At 37.5% G+C, this 13,905-nt stretch overlaps 1 protein-coding gene across 1 annotated transcript in view; it reads right to left on the reverse strand.

The window, feature by feature from the left end:
* LOC131428379 (uncharacterized) overlaps window positions 1-13,905 on the reverse strand; it is a 93,369-nt gene that overhangs the window by 39,685 nt on the left and 39,779 nt on the right. The gene's annotated exons all lie outside the window — the stretch shown is intronic.

Here is a 13,905-nt window from a genome sequence, read left to right on the forward strand (position 1 = left end):
AGGAAGTTCGGTGAGGATTGGACCTTTGAGGATAAACCGAAAACAGGTCGAAGAAAGGTCCTGCTAACCCTAAGTTGGATAAACGTATACTTAAGGCGTTCGAGCAAAAGAAGGAGGTTTTAGTTCGGGATGTGGCCAAAAAAGTGGGCACTTCGAAGTCAAATTTTCTTCGTGTTAAAGAACGATTGAATCTTCGAACCTATAAGAAGCAGAAACAACCAAAAAGCAAAGTCTTGGCATTACATTCCTTTTGTGGAATTTGACTTTTCTGTTTCAACAGACTTCGCAGCCGATTCTTAGTGTACATAATCATTGCATGGCTAGTACTATGGATCCTACTGACAATAAGAATCCTTCCAGGTCGGGGCTCGAACATACGACAACTGGCTTGTATGACCAGCGTCCTATGCATTGAACCGCAAACTCGGGACGAAACAACCAAAACGTAGTCCGATCAGGCCGAGGGTTCGAAAGCTGTACAATACGATTCTTGCTGGAAATTTGAACTACATAATCATGGACGACGAAACCTACGTGAAACTCGATTACAAATCCTTGCCGGGAACACAATATTATACGGTGCGAGAAGGGCAAGTGTTAAACAAGTCCGAGACATCGATTGAAGTCGAAAAATTTGGTAAGAAAGCTATGGCCTGGCAAGCAATTTGTAGCTGCGGTAAGATTTCGAAACCCTTTATCACCACTGCTTCAATGAACAGCGAAATATACATCAAGGAATGTTTACAAAAACGACTTCTACCCATGATTCGAAGCCACAAGTATCCTGTTGTCTTCTGGCTAGATCTTGCTTCTTGCCACTACTCGAAATCAACGGTAGAATGGTATACTACCAAAAATGTCACTTTCGTCCCAAAAGACATGAATCCACCAAATTGCCCACAACTTCGACCAATTGAGGAATTTTGGGCATTAACGAAGGCACATCTTAAGAAACACTCAACAGTTCGAAAAAAATTGGAAAGAAGTGTCAAAACTTGTCGCCAAGAAGTTTGTACGGAATTTAATGAGGAACGTTCACAAGAAGGTGCGCCAGCTAGTCTACAATGGCTAAGTAGTAAATGTTGAGAATAATATTATGTTGTTGTAGTCTAATATTATCAGTATATCGAATAAAATTTGAATATCTAACACTTGAGAATTATTTACAGCGAAATCAAAGTGCGTCCATACTTTCTGGGACAGTCTTTTATATAATCATGTAGTCGAAAGACGTTTTAAAAACATCTGCTTAATCCATCTAGTGATGTGATAATACACATGCCTTGTCATTCTAATAGTCTTACTGAAACATTTTTGTTTTTCATTGAGCTGATTTTGGCACGAATTCCTTCAGATCCATTCGAGTAATTCTCAAAATGATTCTGGTAACTTTCATAAGTGTCCTTTAACGCTTACGTCTCTAATAGGAATAATACATTTGAATTTGATCATTGAATCAATGAATCATTGATAGAAAAAGTGCGACTTGCTAGTTACAGCCTAATACATAAGAAAATGAAAAGACTCAACATGAAAATATTTTTGAATATTGTTTTATTAAATCCAAAATTTTGCATGCAAATACATTAATAGCAAGTCCAATCCTCTTCAGCGTTAATAATGACTTGACACCTTCGAGGCATACTTTGAGCGAGATTTTGCGTATTCTTCTGAAAACGACTTCCAAATTTGAAAATTCAACAAACAAACTGTTTTAAATTGTGTGGTTGGTTTTCCCAAGCTTCATCTTCATTTGAGCCCAACTCAACATCGGTTGTTGCAAAGTACTTCGAAATTTGAAATTATTTGCGATCAACTGTCTTCGAACAGTTCCGTACGATATATTTAAACCTTTTTTGGTCAATTTTGAAGCACCTTCGCGTAAAGGTATTGTCGGATTCTTCAAAAACAGGTCACAATTTTTCGTCTTTTCCCGACAATACACCGCGATTTGGAAAGTCGTCAACATTTTTCACCTCTTTAAAACGATTCACCCACTTACTCACAAACTGTTTCGACTTTTTCATGTATTTCGCCTCGGCTGCTTGGGTCATTTTGGGACCTTTCGGGTGCGAGCACAAAAAAAACTGCTCATTTTGGAAAAATGCTGAAATCAAATTGTAAACAATAGGCTGATTTATACTCGCACTGTATCAAAGACACTGCCCTCTGTGTTAAAAAAATATCACACCATTCCACTTTACCGATCACGATTAATCGTGACTTTAACTACCGTAAATTAACTTTCAACACAAATGGTACATTGCTTTGCTCGCCTTGGGGCTTGCAGTATCGTTTCGTTGTAAAAAAAAATTATTATGCTCACTTATTAAGTATTTCTAGTAACACTAAGGGTGTGATGATGTGTGATCTCATGAACTATTTTAACTTTTAGTTAGAATTTGACAGTCGAGCAGTTAGCAGTTTGTCGTTAACACAAAAAACCCTGCTCGAACTGCCAAAAATAACCATACTCTCGGTTATTTTTGGCAGCTCGATAGTTATTTTCTCATACCGAAAAAAAATTTTGTTGCGAAACAATTATTATTTTGAATCTTGAGTAGAAATTACTTCTGTGTAACTTCTTTTATACTTACAGTAAAAGAAAATACCCCGATTAGAAGTTTCAATACATTTTCAAACTCGAAGTTCTTACGTTCTCTGTATTGCAATCAATTTACCACTTGTTATCATTTCATTTTCAGTGCAAAATAAATCCAAATAATTTGCCATCCGTCAAACTTTGAATTGGGCCGTAGTTTTAGTTAAACTTGAGTACTTGATGAAAATAATTCGATAGTTATGTCAAATTTTAACCAAAAAAAGTAAAAAAGTCCCAAACTTTGGTCTACATGGTTTATGAACGGTCCCTAACCGAGATATTAGGACATAAGTTCCCAGGAATTAAAATTTTCAATCAAGCCCACAGAAACTAGAACATATATTCAAAATAAAGCATTGCCTACAATTTCCTTTAGTTACACGCGATTCAACAAAAATCTTAGTTCTACGAATTTCATGTTTGAATATCTCGAGAAAGGCTACATCTAAGGAAAAAGTTATTATGAGAAAATTTATTGCTCTTGAGTTATAAAACCATATTCGGGTGATTGAATGTTTTTTTTTATTATAAACTTGAAATTTTTTTTAAATAGCTTTGAACTGTTTTAGTTGTAACATTTTCTTTTTAAATACATTAATCGAATTTACGTCAAATGTGTTATACTTGCACTCTGGTGCAATATGTAATATTTTGGTGCAATATTATTAAAGTGTTACATAAGTAGTGTAAACTATGCGTTTGTTTAGCGGTTTAAATTGAACTGCTAGGTGGAGATGGCAGTTCAATTTAAGCACTGATTAGCCGAAAGCGAAACAAAAAGAAATCGAAATTAAATATGTGCTATATGTTTATTTCATATGTTTTTTCTGTTTCAATCTATGTATAAAACTAACTTGGGCGTTCATTTTGAATAACGTTCTGATAAGTTATAAACTCAACACATTCCAATCCAGATTTGCATCGAAAGAGACTTGTTAATCTTGTCTTAGATTCAAGGGATGCTTACGTAAAACTACCATTGATGTTGGTGTCATGTCAATTTCATTATATTTTCTGTGTAGATTGTATTGTGTCGTACTTCGATTATTCGAAAATATTGTTTTCTATTCGGCTCATTAGGCGATTACGAAACAATTTTCTGAATATATTTTAAACAATAAGATGAATTGTGCTATAAATTTTAATACTTGTAATATAACAGCATTGCCATTGGAATCAAATTTATCCTAGAATCTCATACTTCAGGTTTAGTTTTGTGAACAAATGAAGTTAAAATAGATCCATTCAATATTGTTCCATTGAATTCCATTTGTTCGTTTCCGCTGTCCTGAGTGAAGACCATAAAGCTATACAAAATAAATCGACATGTATTGTTTTCATATTCCAGTTCCAACCACTTGATAACACAAAAAAAAGATCTGATAACTACAGCCAACGCATAAAATCGCATCCGAACTTCCATCGCTCTCCGAAACAATTCATCTTTACTGCAGTGATTGTATAACTCCTTGTTCCGACACAGAGAATACAACCGAATTGCATTCCTGCTGACGATGGTGATGCACATAGCAATGCTAGGCAACGTGCAGATCGAGCGCGCCAGAAAAAGTGACAAGAAAATGAGTGAAAACCTTGCACATAGGAACCGAACGATAAGGTTGGAAAACTGGTAGGGACATACGGGGATGTACGGCGAGTAGGATGACCTCCCGAAAGCGAATCCAGGGAATCATGTGAGCAAAACAAAACTCGATAAAAAACAGAGAGCAGGAGCATGTCAGGCTGAGATCATACCAGTACTTTGCAAGAGCATGAGAGGATGGGGCTCCATCCACGTATGTGTGTGTGTATGTATGTGTGAAGAGTAAATGGATCTTCGCAGTCCGATGCCCAGCCTGCATAAGAATCGTAAGGACTACGATGCGAAAGCAGTAACACATAGGAGCAAAAACTATTGGAAGCCTCAGGAGAAAAATAATGGCACTAGAAGTTCCGTCAGCCACCGTTTCAACCACGGATACATGCATATATGGTTCAGAAAGCAGAAAGTGGTGTCGCAAAAGAAGAATCGGTATGCTAGCAGTACCTACTTCTCCGATGGATGTGCGAAACAAATATCTACTGACGGAACAAAAGGAAACCGATGAGACGGTTTTGTTCATGCTTCGAAAACTCCAGTTGTCAAATTTGAACAGTATTGAATGAAGAGACCGCATGGTGAAAAACGCGGCCATCGGCGTGCATGGTGCAGAGATGCAGAGCCAAATAATGCATCAGAGACCGATTGGATCCCACATGAATTGGGTTGGGATGCTTGAAGCCTGAGTAAACTTGAACTTGAATGTTTCATTGAATAAAACAAATGTTTGCAACTATTTTAGAAAGAATTCGCCACATAGGAAAGTAACCTGATGCAAATATATTGTTTCTTGTAACCTTACCTTTTCGTTGTAGGTGAGTACGCGGACGCTATTGAAAAGAAAACAACGAAAAACCGAACATCTCTAAGACGGTTAACTGTTCGCGGGGAGAAAAAAAAGGCTCGCCAGGGCGCAAAGAACGATCAAATAACTAACTGTGAACGCTATTTGGAAGCGCACCAAGCCGTTCATGTTTGGCCTCACGATACTGGGGCGATTGTGGTGGCATGAGGATTTCGAGAGGAACGGAAAGGATTCACAAGAAACTGAGAAGTAAGATAGAGCCTGTAAAAAAGATTTGACCGTTGGATCGTTATGTATGCACGTTATCTGACAGGGGGGAGGGGGCTGAATTCAAACGCCGAGAGTTGGGATGGATGGTGATGGTTTGGCATGCCCAGCTTCAAACGGAAATCAGCACAACGGCAAACCAGCTGAAAAACTCTCCGACTATACATCTTCTTACTCGGTTGACGACGATGTTTTGCCATGTTGTTAGCTGTGATGCTACCGTTCTTGGCGGGTTGTTACTATGGAGCATGAGAAATGCTGCTGTAGCTGTTGTTGATCATAAATTTTGTTTCAGTTTCATGTTTTTCTACACACGTGTGTTTATCGGCGCTGCGCAAAGAAGGATTATCGGGCCAGGACCAGAAAAAGCTTTGGGTTTTCTTTCTACCCATCAAAGGGAATCGTGCGAAAGGGAATGAAATGGACAGAACTGAACATTGCACACAAAATCTTCTTTTACGGTAGAGTTGTGGCTATGATGTTCATTACGCCTTGGGAAACTTTTAAATATTCTTCGAAATCGTGTTGTAAGCAGCAACTTGCTTCAATTGGCTTTTTTTATTCAAATACAATGTAGAAATACGGTGATTACAGTAGTTCCCCAATATATTCATTTACAGTTCACTTTCCTGGCTCGTTCGAGACTGTCGGTAATTGTCTATGATCGAGACAACAGAAACAAAAAGTAATATATCTTAGTAAAAAATGAACCAATTTCAGAATGAACAAATCTGCTGTACTGAAAGACTCCAGAATTTATGCCTCTTCGACAAAATTCGAATCCCATCCAGAAGTAATACAAGTTAACCAAACTGGTAGCGTCAGTGTGAACTCAGGTTTTACAAGTGCGTAAAGTTATAACAATCGCATTGATATCAGAAATGTAAGCAGCGTCGAAAATGATACCGTTTGATACAAAATCCTTGTTCGCGTGGAAAATACGGCCAAGGAAGTATAAATACTTGATCTTTCTCCAATGCGGTCACTATGTATTATCTTTGATAAGAGATGTCCCAGCACGGAAAGATTTTTCCTTAGAAAGGAAAATGTCGTAGAATTTCTTTCTTGCTATGTGCTATGTGGTAACGTTAGTTGCAATTACACAAACCTATTCCTTCTTACGTGGTATTTGGAATGATCCTTGTAAACAGCTGGTAACCTACAAAAATTAGCTAAATACATTTCAATTCTGCTAGCTTTGGTAAGCCATGGATTCAAATAGCCAAAAAGTCATCTATAGCCATGAGCAGTGCAGTAGAACTTCATTCAATTCAATTGAAAACGAATGTGAAACACACTGACGATCTCTCTATTGCAGTAAGCTTCACACTCTGACACACGCAGCGTTCACAGACGATCCGAACAAGCAGCATTCGGTTCTTCAATCGATTCCCTTCAAATCAAAACTCAGTTTAACGACCGTCAGTTGATCTCTTGAAATAACAAAATATGTCGTTCAATAGTGCGAGAGCAGCCATCAAATAAGGTTCATGTAAACATTCGAATTGGTTCGAGATAATAGATGAAAGACAATCCAGATAGCTGAAATATCATTTACAGAATACACATAAATTAGTAGTTTCCTCCTTCAGTTTTCATTTTTAATACTTTACTCATTGGCTTTCCGAATGAGCATTCCAGCGGCATTCAGACTTCATATTGTACGATTTAAGGCCATCGTCCAAGTACCATGCGCGCGGGTGGTTTTAGGAAATTTTCGATGGAAATTTAGAAAAATTTGACAAAACCAAAAACATACAGACCTTTGAAATACTTTTATCTATCTACAGGGTGAAAATGGCTGGAAAATTCGGAGGATTTCAAAATTTTCCTAAAACCACCCGCGCGCATGGTACTTGGACGATGGCCTTAAATAGAAATTTGAACGCGTCTTCACTAAGATAAGCCATTCATTTTTCACGGATGGAAAGTCCAGTCCGACTCAAGACGGCTTAATGATTTTCGGTTTGCACATTTGGTCATATGATGTCGAAAAAGAAGTTCTAGGAATTTGATGGATTAAAAGAAGGTTTCATAAAACTCTGAGTTCTTTGTATTCATTTCTGAATATCTTTAAAAACGACTACATCTATAAGAAAGGTCACTTAGAATATATTAATTGATTTTAATCTGTAGAATCACACCCTATTATTTTTTACGTTTCGCATTCAGCTCATCAGTGCGTCAGCAGTTTATGCTGAACTGCTAACGCCACCTAACGGTTCAACATAAACCACTGAGCAGACGTAAAGTATTTGCGACGCACTGATGAGCTGAATACGAAACGTAAAAAATAAAAACTAGTCATGTGCACTTTAGCACAAAACGGTACACATGAGATACCAAACCCCTAAATGACATCCTATTATTTTAATAACTAGTTTTTATAAGGGACATAAAATTGGAAAAATGTCTAAATATTATTTATGTGAGATAAAAGATTTGAGACGAATAAATTGGTTTTGGCTCCTAAAAAACGGACATTTTATAAATTTTTTTTCGAGTTAAAAGCTGCCCTCCCCTGGTCTGGTGAAAACAAAGTTATTGAGCTTGAATCTACAGTATGTTTGCGTTGTCGGTAGAAAAAATAAGCACTGAACTAAGAGCCAACATTGCCCTCGGCAAGTTAGAGCAAAATGAGATTAGTAAATAAAAAAAGAGCCAACATAAAGTTTATTTTGAACTCAGTAATTCGTTTACCGAAACGTTTCAAATTATGCAACAAGTTCATGGCGATGATTGTCTATCCTGTGGTAGAGCTTATGTGTGGTTTACGCGTTTTAAAAACGTTCGTCCGTACATTAGTAACGACCCTCATGTTGTGATTATTCCAGAGAGAACGGCAAAACAATGCGTGAATCTGTTAAAATTCAGCTGCGTTTTATGAACATCGAATTGGGAATGTCTAAAGATTCTATTAATCGCATTTTGACCGAACAACAGGGTTATCTGAAAGTTTTGTGGTCACATTATTCCGCTCAAACTAACTGACGACCTAGAGTGGATTAGAATCAGAACACGCTCCTCACCGATTTTTTGTTCGAAAATAGCATTACAATGGTCAATAATTGCCGGTCACAGACCTAAAATCACTCTTCGAAAAAAATTTAAGTAGCGCAAATCAGTGTATCGAAGCAAAAAGAAACGAAATAAAATAAAACATTTTTCTCAAAAAAAAAACCTTTTGTTTTTGCCTTTCTCATATAGAAAGGCTATACAATCATTGTGAAAATTCTTATGGTCCTGAATTTCATTTAGATCCGACCTCCGGCTCCGGAATTACAGGGTGATATGCACTAAATATGTAAAATTAATGTCTACACTTTTCTCGGATACGGCTGAACAAACTTAGATTAGAATAAAAGGACTCATGGTCCCACACAAAGTTCCTGAACTTTGATTGGATCCAACTTGCGGTTCCGGAGTTACAGGGTGACCAAACATGTAAAAATTATGTCTCTCTTTTTTCTCGGAAATGGTGGAACCGATTTCCACAAACTTTGATTCAAAAGAAAGGTCTTATGGTCTCATACAAAGTTTCGGAATTTCATTTGGATCCGACTTCCGGTTTTGGAATGTAACTAATGTCACTCGTTTTTCTCGGAGATGAAAGGTCTTAAGATTCCATGAGAATATTCCAATTTTCATTCGGATCAAAGCCCTGATTCCGGAGGTAGGATGCTTAGTATAAAAATGTCAATTTCTAGAAAACTTTGCTTATAAGATACCTCTTTATATTGGCTAGTGAGTTTCTCTAGTTGACAGACTATGAGAGTATGTAACCAAATAAACCATTGATAGTCCCATAAATGAGTTACTGAATTTTATCCAAGTCCGACTCTCAGTACATATTTTTCCAAAATTCAAATCGTACAAAATGTTGTAGGTCATATTAGTGTATGGTTGAATTAACCGAATGTCACTATGCCGATATTCAGCTTTCGGTTCCAAAAGTACCGACAATAGTAATCAAATGTGATGAAATGGAGCTCACTTCACTTTTGCACATATGATTGAATATATTTTCAGTAACTTAAACTCAAATGTGCAACAGAAATCTTCAAAAGTCTTTTCTAAACTGTTTTAAGTTCTGCTGTAATATATAGGAGAAAATGAATAATGTGAAAGTTCTGTTAATATTGAGACAGCCTGTGTAAAAGTAGAAAAACATAAACTTTTCAATTGTTGCAAGGCTCCATAATCCAGGGATCTACAAGATTATTTTTTTACCCTGGAGGTCAAAATCGATGAGTCGTAACTCGTTTTAATTTATGCATATCTGTACGTGCTATGAAATTATTTCTAGTGCTGTTTTGATTTAGTAGTCATTTGCCTATCTGGGCGTACAACAAACAATGCCCCCGATAATCGTTGTTCCCGCCAGCTGAGCAGTTCGCGATCTAATAGGATTTTTGTGTCCAAAAGTATCTTCAGCTGCCAATTCAATAGGACTATTAGACCATTTTGCCGGAAGGGTTATTTCGCCTGATCATACCATTTTTAAAATATCGAGGCTATTGTACCAATAGTCACCATGTTATTCTGCGGATTACTCGACTTTTAGTCAAAGAATTATATCAATCGAATACAATACCTTTACTTCGGTTCAAAGAAACAATACCGCAGAAAAAATAGTTTGACAATTGTGCAATTACTGCTGTTATATCAACGCGAAAACTCAATGCGAATACACCTGTTTTCATCTTACCGTTAAAGTCAATATATCGAACAGAGACAACAGTTGTCACTCGAACTTTTGGTTTAAGTATATGAAATGAATACTGGATCCAGTATGAATGGAAATACTGTTACCTTACCTTGATTATTATAAATTTTGAAAAATGAAACTCATTAACGTTTTGTTAACCGAAAATTCTTTACCTGTTCTAAATAACAGATAACAGATTAATCTTTCCAGATAATTTTTGATCCTCAGAATGAAATTTCTAGAAAAGTTTGCTAATTTCAATAGCATTTGATACAGTAAGGGAAAGTGTTCGGTTACCAGCACCCTTTTATTTTAAGCTCATAACATCTGACTTAGTGCACATTATGCGGACATCTATACATCAATCGAAAGCTAAAGTCCTTAGCTAACAACTAATTAAGAAACTAAGCTGATTCCTTTGATTAAAAAACTTTATTATCAATTTAGTAAAGTGATAAATTTTGGCCATTTCAAAAAAGGTGTTCAGTTACCGGCACCCCAAGAAATTTCGGAAAAATATAAGTAAAGAATGCAATTATTCAAAGGAAAACCGGAATTTATACTTTTCGGAGACGTTTTGGACAAAAGTCTTCATTGTCTGATGGTGACTTCGCCTTGACTCTCTTGGCCGATGATTTGGATGGTGGCGCCTTTGGTGTTGATTGGGCCGGTCTTCCACGTTTTTTTTTTCTTAACCGGAACATCTGCTGTATGAGCAGCTAGATGTTTGGCCAAAACTTTGGCTTGCTTTGTCTCGACAGCAGCCTGCATATCACTGACAATTTTTCAGGATTTGGAGCCGAAATCGGTAGACATTTAGAAAATGACAAAACAAATCTTTGGTTGCGAAAATTTTGATAGCATCTGGTATTAAATCACGAAATAGATCGATTTCACCTCATAAACATTCAATCCACTCACCTTTCCGATTGATGCTCTTCAATTTATGATGCTAAAAAAAAGTCAGAAGAAACTTTTGTGTTGATTTTCACGCAATTAAAATTTGTTTTGAGTAAAGTAAAAAGTACAAGCGTCTGTTTGCTTCGGTATTCGGCACAAAAAGGATGTGCTTCTATTACACACACATGACATTTGTCGTAATGAGGCTATCTGCTTTCTGTCAATGATCTCGGGGCATCTCGGCGTTTTCGATTATGTAGCTGAGATACTCCAATTATCTATGAGACGGTTTTCAACAAAATTGTTTTCGACGAAATGACTCGTTTTTTTACAAATAAAGTTTATTTTACCTTCTCAGCGCAATCCATGCAAGTGATACTAAAAGCAGTCTTATGCTCGGCTTTTATTTTTCAGTACGGACAACAAATAACAAAATAATGGAAGACATATAAATGAAACGGAAAGAAAACGAAAATATGTGAAAAAGTACCGCAAGAAGCAAGGCACTTTCGTCTAACCGTAGATATGCTCTACCAACTAAGCTACTCCAGAAGGCACCTAATTAAGTTGCACGAAACAACATGCATGATCAATGCTTTGAAATTTCATTCAATTCAATCGAAATCGAATGTGTGCACACACTGACGATCGCTCTACTGCAGTAAACTTCACATTCTAACACACAACTTTCGCTGTCGCACCGAATAGTTATCATCCCGTCCTTCATTCGTTTCGAGAGCGGCCTTCAAGAGTGGTTTATCTAAACATTCGAATTGGTTCAAGATAATGGATGAAAGGTAAACCGCATTTGCACTTGCTCACTACCCACAGTGAAGACAATGAAACAGGTAGACTATTTGACACTACAAACTGAGCAAGCAAAACTTCAAATGAGTAGGTACGGTTATTCAAATGACGATTGATTCTGGAAGCTTCGGCAACAAAAGTAATATGAATTAGGAGGGATATGCTCACAGTCAACGGTCATAAATTTCATTTTCATCTGATAATATTCGATTGAAATGAATTTTTACTGCACTGTGCATGATACTTTGCACGCTCCGGAGTTCATCCTAGATCATCTGTCTGCAGCGAACTTCGTCTCACAAATCTTAATCTGACTATTTCAAACATTCGGCCATATTATTTCTCAATCTCTGGTCTCCATTGAGGCAGGATGGTTTGAGAGTGCTTTATTTTGTCTTATGCTACGAGTACACATCAGATTTGTTCATCTACATAACAGGACCAGTGCCAAAATGGCTTTCTACTGCAGCGTTCACAGATTATACAAACTGTGTGGATTCTAACGTCTTTCTTTTGAGTTTTATTGTAAAACACTAGAAGCTGTTTTGAACTCAGTTTTTACTTTTCATTACTGTCAACAATTAGACTATTTTTATTATTTTATGTAACTTAATTTATAAGTAACTTAGATTGAATTTCACAATATAACATCTCAGATTAACGCGTGTTCCATGTATTCGTGTTCAGTGTGTGATTCGTTCCACAACCGCTTAAATGTGGATGGTAAAAAAATTGTCCTTCCCCAATGGTCGGCTCTAAGCAACTCATCGGATTCAATCATAGACTAATTAGCGTGGTTAGTCGGTTGAACAGGATCAGACAGTGAACGAATCGCAACATCAGTAAATTGTGAAATCTATGTGAACATCAAACATAATTTTTTCATGATAACCACTTGTCACTTTTTCGTACATTTCACAATGAAATGCACCGTTCTGAATGAACTCTTCGGAGAAAAGTGATTTCGCAATACACACTAACGATGGTATGAATGTTGGTAAATACCACATAAAACTGAAATCTACAACAATAACAATATCTCGAACAATTGCACCCCAGATCTCCCTGTCCAATGCAGCATCTTTCAGTCTGTAAACGTCGTCCACATAAACGCTGACGCGGATACCCTTTTTTTCTGAGTCACTCCAGAATCCAGCGTTGTCGGTATTGACACGTTTCAGCCGGAGAACGTGGTGCAAATGCTCGGTTCGTGGTGCTTTTGCCTGGAGTTCCGTTGTGGGCTCTATCAAAGTTCCCGCGAAAAAAAGGCTAGCTTCCCCCTGGTCCCTCGGCACAAGCGCCCTTTCCTCCAATCATGTACCTATGAAAACTCATTTCATTTAAAGTTTCGTGTACGCTTTTTTGAAGCTGCAGCACGGAGCTCATAAAAACTAGGCTCTCACCACGGTTTAGCGCGGTACTGGCAGCGACGGTGTCGTCGTCGTCGTAGTCGCCGTAGACCTCCTCGCCATCTCCGGAAACCGCCGCACCCTTTCGACTGAAAACGGCCAGAGCCTCCACTGCACGCTATGTGCGTTGTATGTATAGTATACGTTTCCTCTTTGTTCCTTTGTTGGAAACTTCAACTTTTTTCCCAAACGGTTCGCGTTTCGTTCGCCGGTTGATCCTTTCTACGAACACGAAGCACACTGCCTGTAAAGTGGTCGTCGTCGTCGTCATGGGGAAAAGAATATTTCGCGAGAAATGTGGGAGAGAAAAAAAAACAGATTTTCACCATTCTGCAGCTCGTGAATGGCAATGGAGCGGTAGCTTTGGTTGTTGTTCTGTTGCAAAGGGCGGACAGATAGCCAGACATGATGAATTGAAATTATGCCGAGTTTCAGAAACGGAACCGCGACTTTCGAAGATATCGCTGGGACTAGTTCAAAATAATGGCTTGCACCGAATGCGGCGAGTGATTCAAAGTATAGTTTTTATAGACAGTCAGTACAAGATTATCTTTTTGACGATCTGTTTTGAAGAACTTTTCAGAAAATCCATGTCAAATTTTGTTGATTCCATATTTAGCACAGATAGAACTTACTTTATACTACAAGTAGAAGTAATTTTATACTACATATGTAAAAAAATATACGATAGGTGTAGCTTGCAGTTCAAACTTTAGAACACTTGAGCATTACATGGGATCTGCAAACTGGAGGTTTTTATTTTTTTCTAAACCGGAGAACGTCCATTGAGAAGCCAACCGATTAACA

This window comes from Malaya genurostris, chromosome 2, assembly GCF_030247185.1.
Source record: "Malaya genurostris strain Urasoe2022 chromosome 2, Malgen_1.1, whole genome shotgun sequence".
In the NCBI taxonomy this organism is placed as follows: domain Eukaryota; kingdom Metazoa; phylum Arthropoda; class Insecta; order Diptera; family Culicidae; genus Malaya; species Malaya genurostris.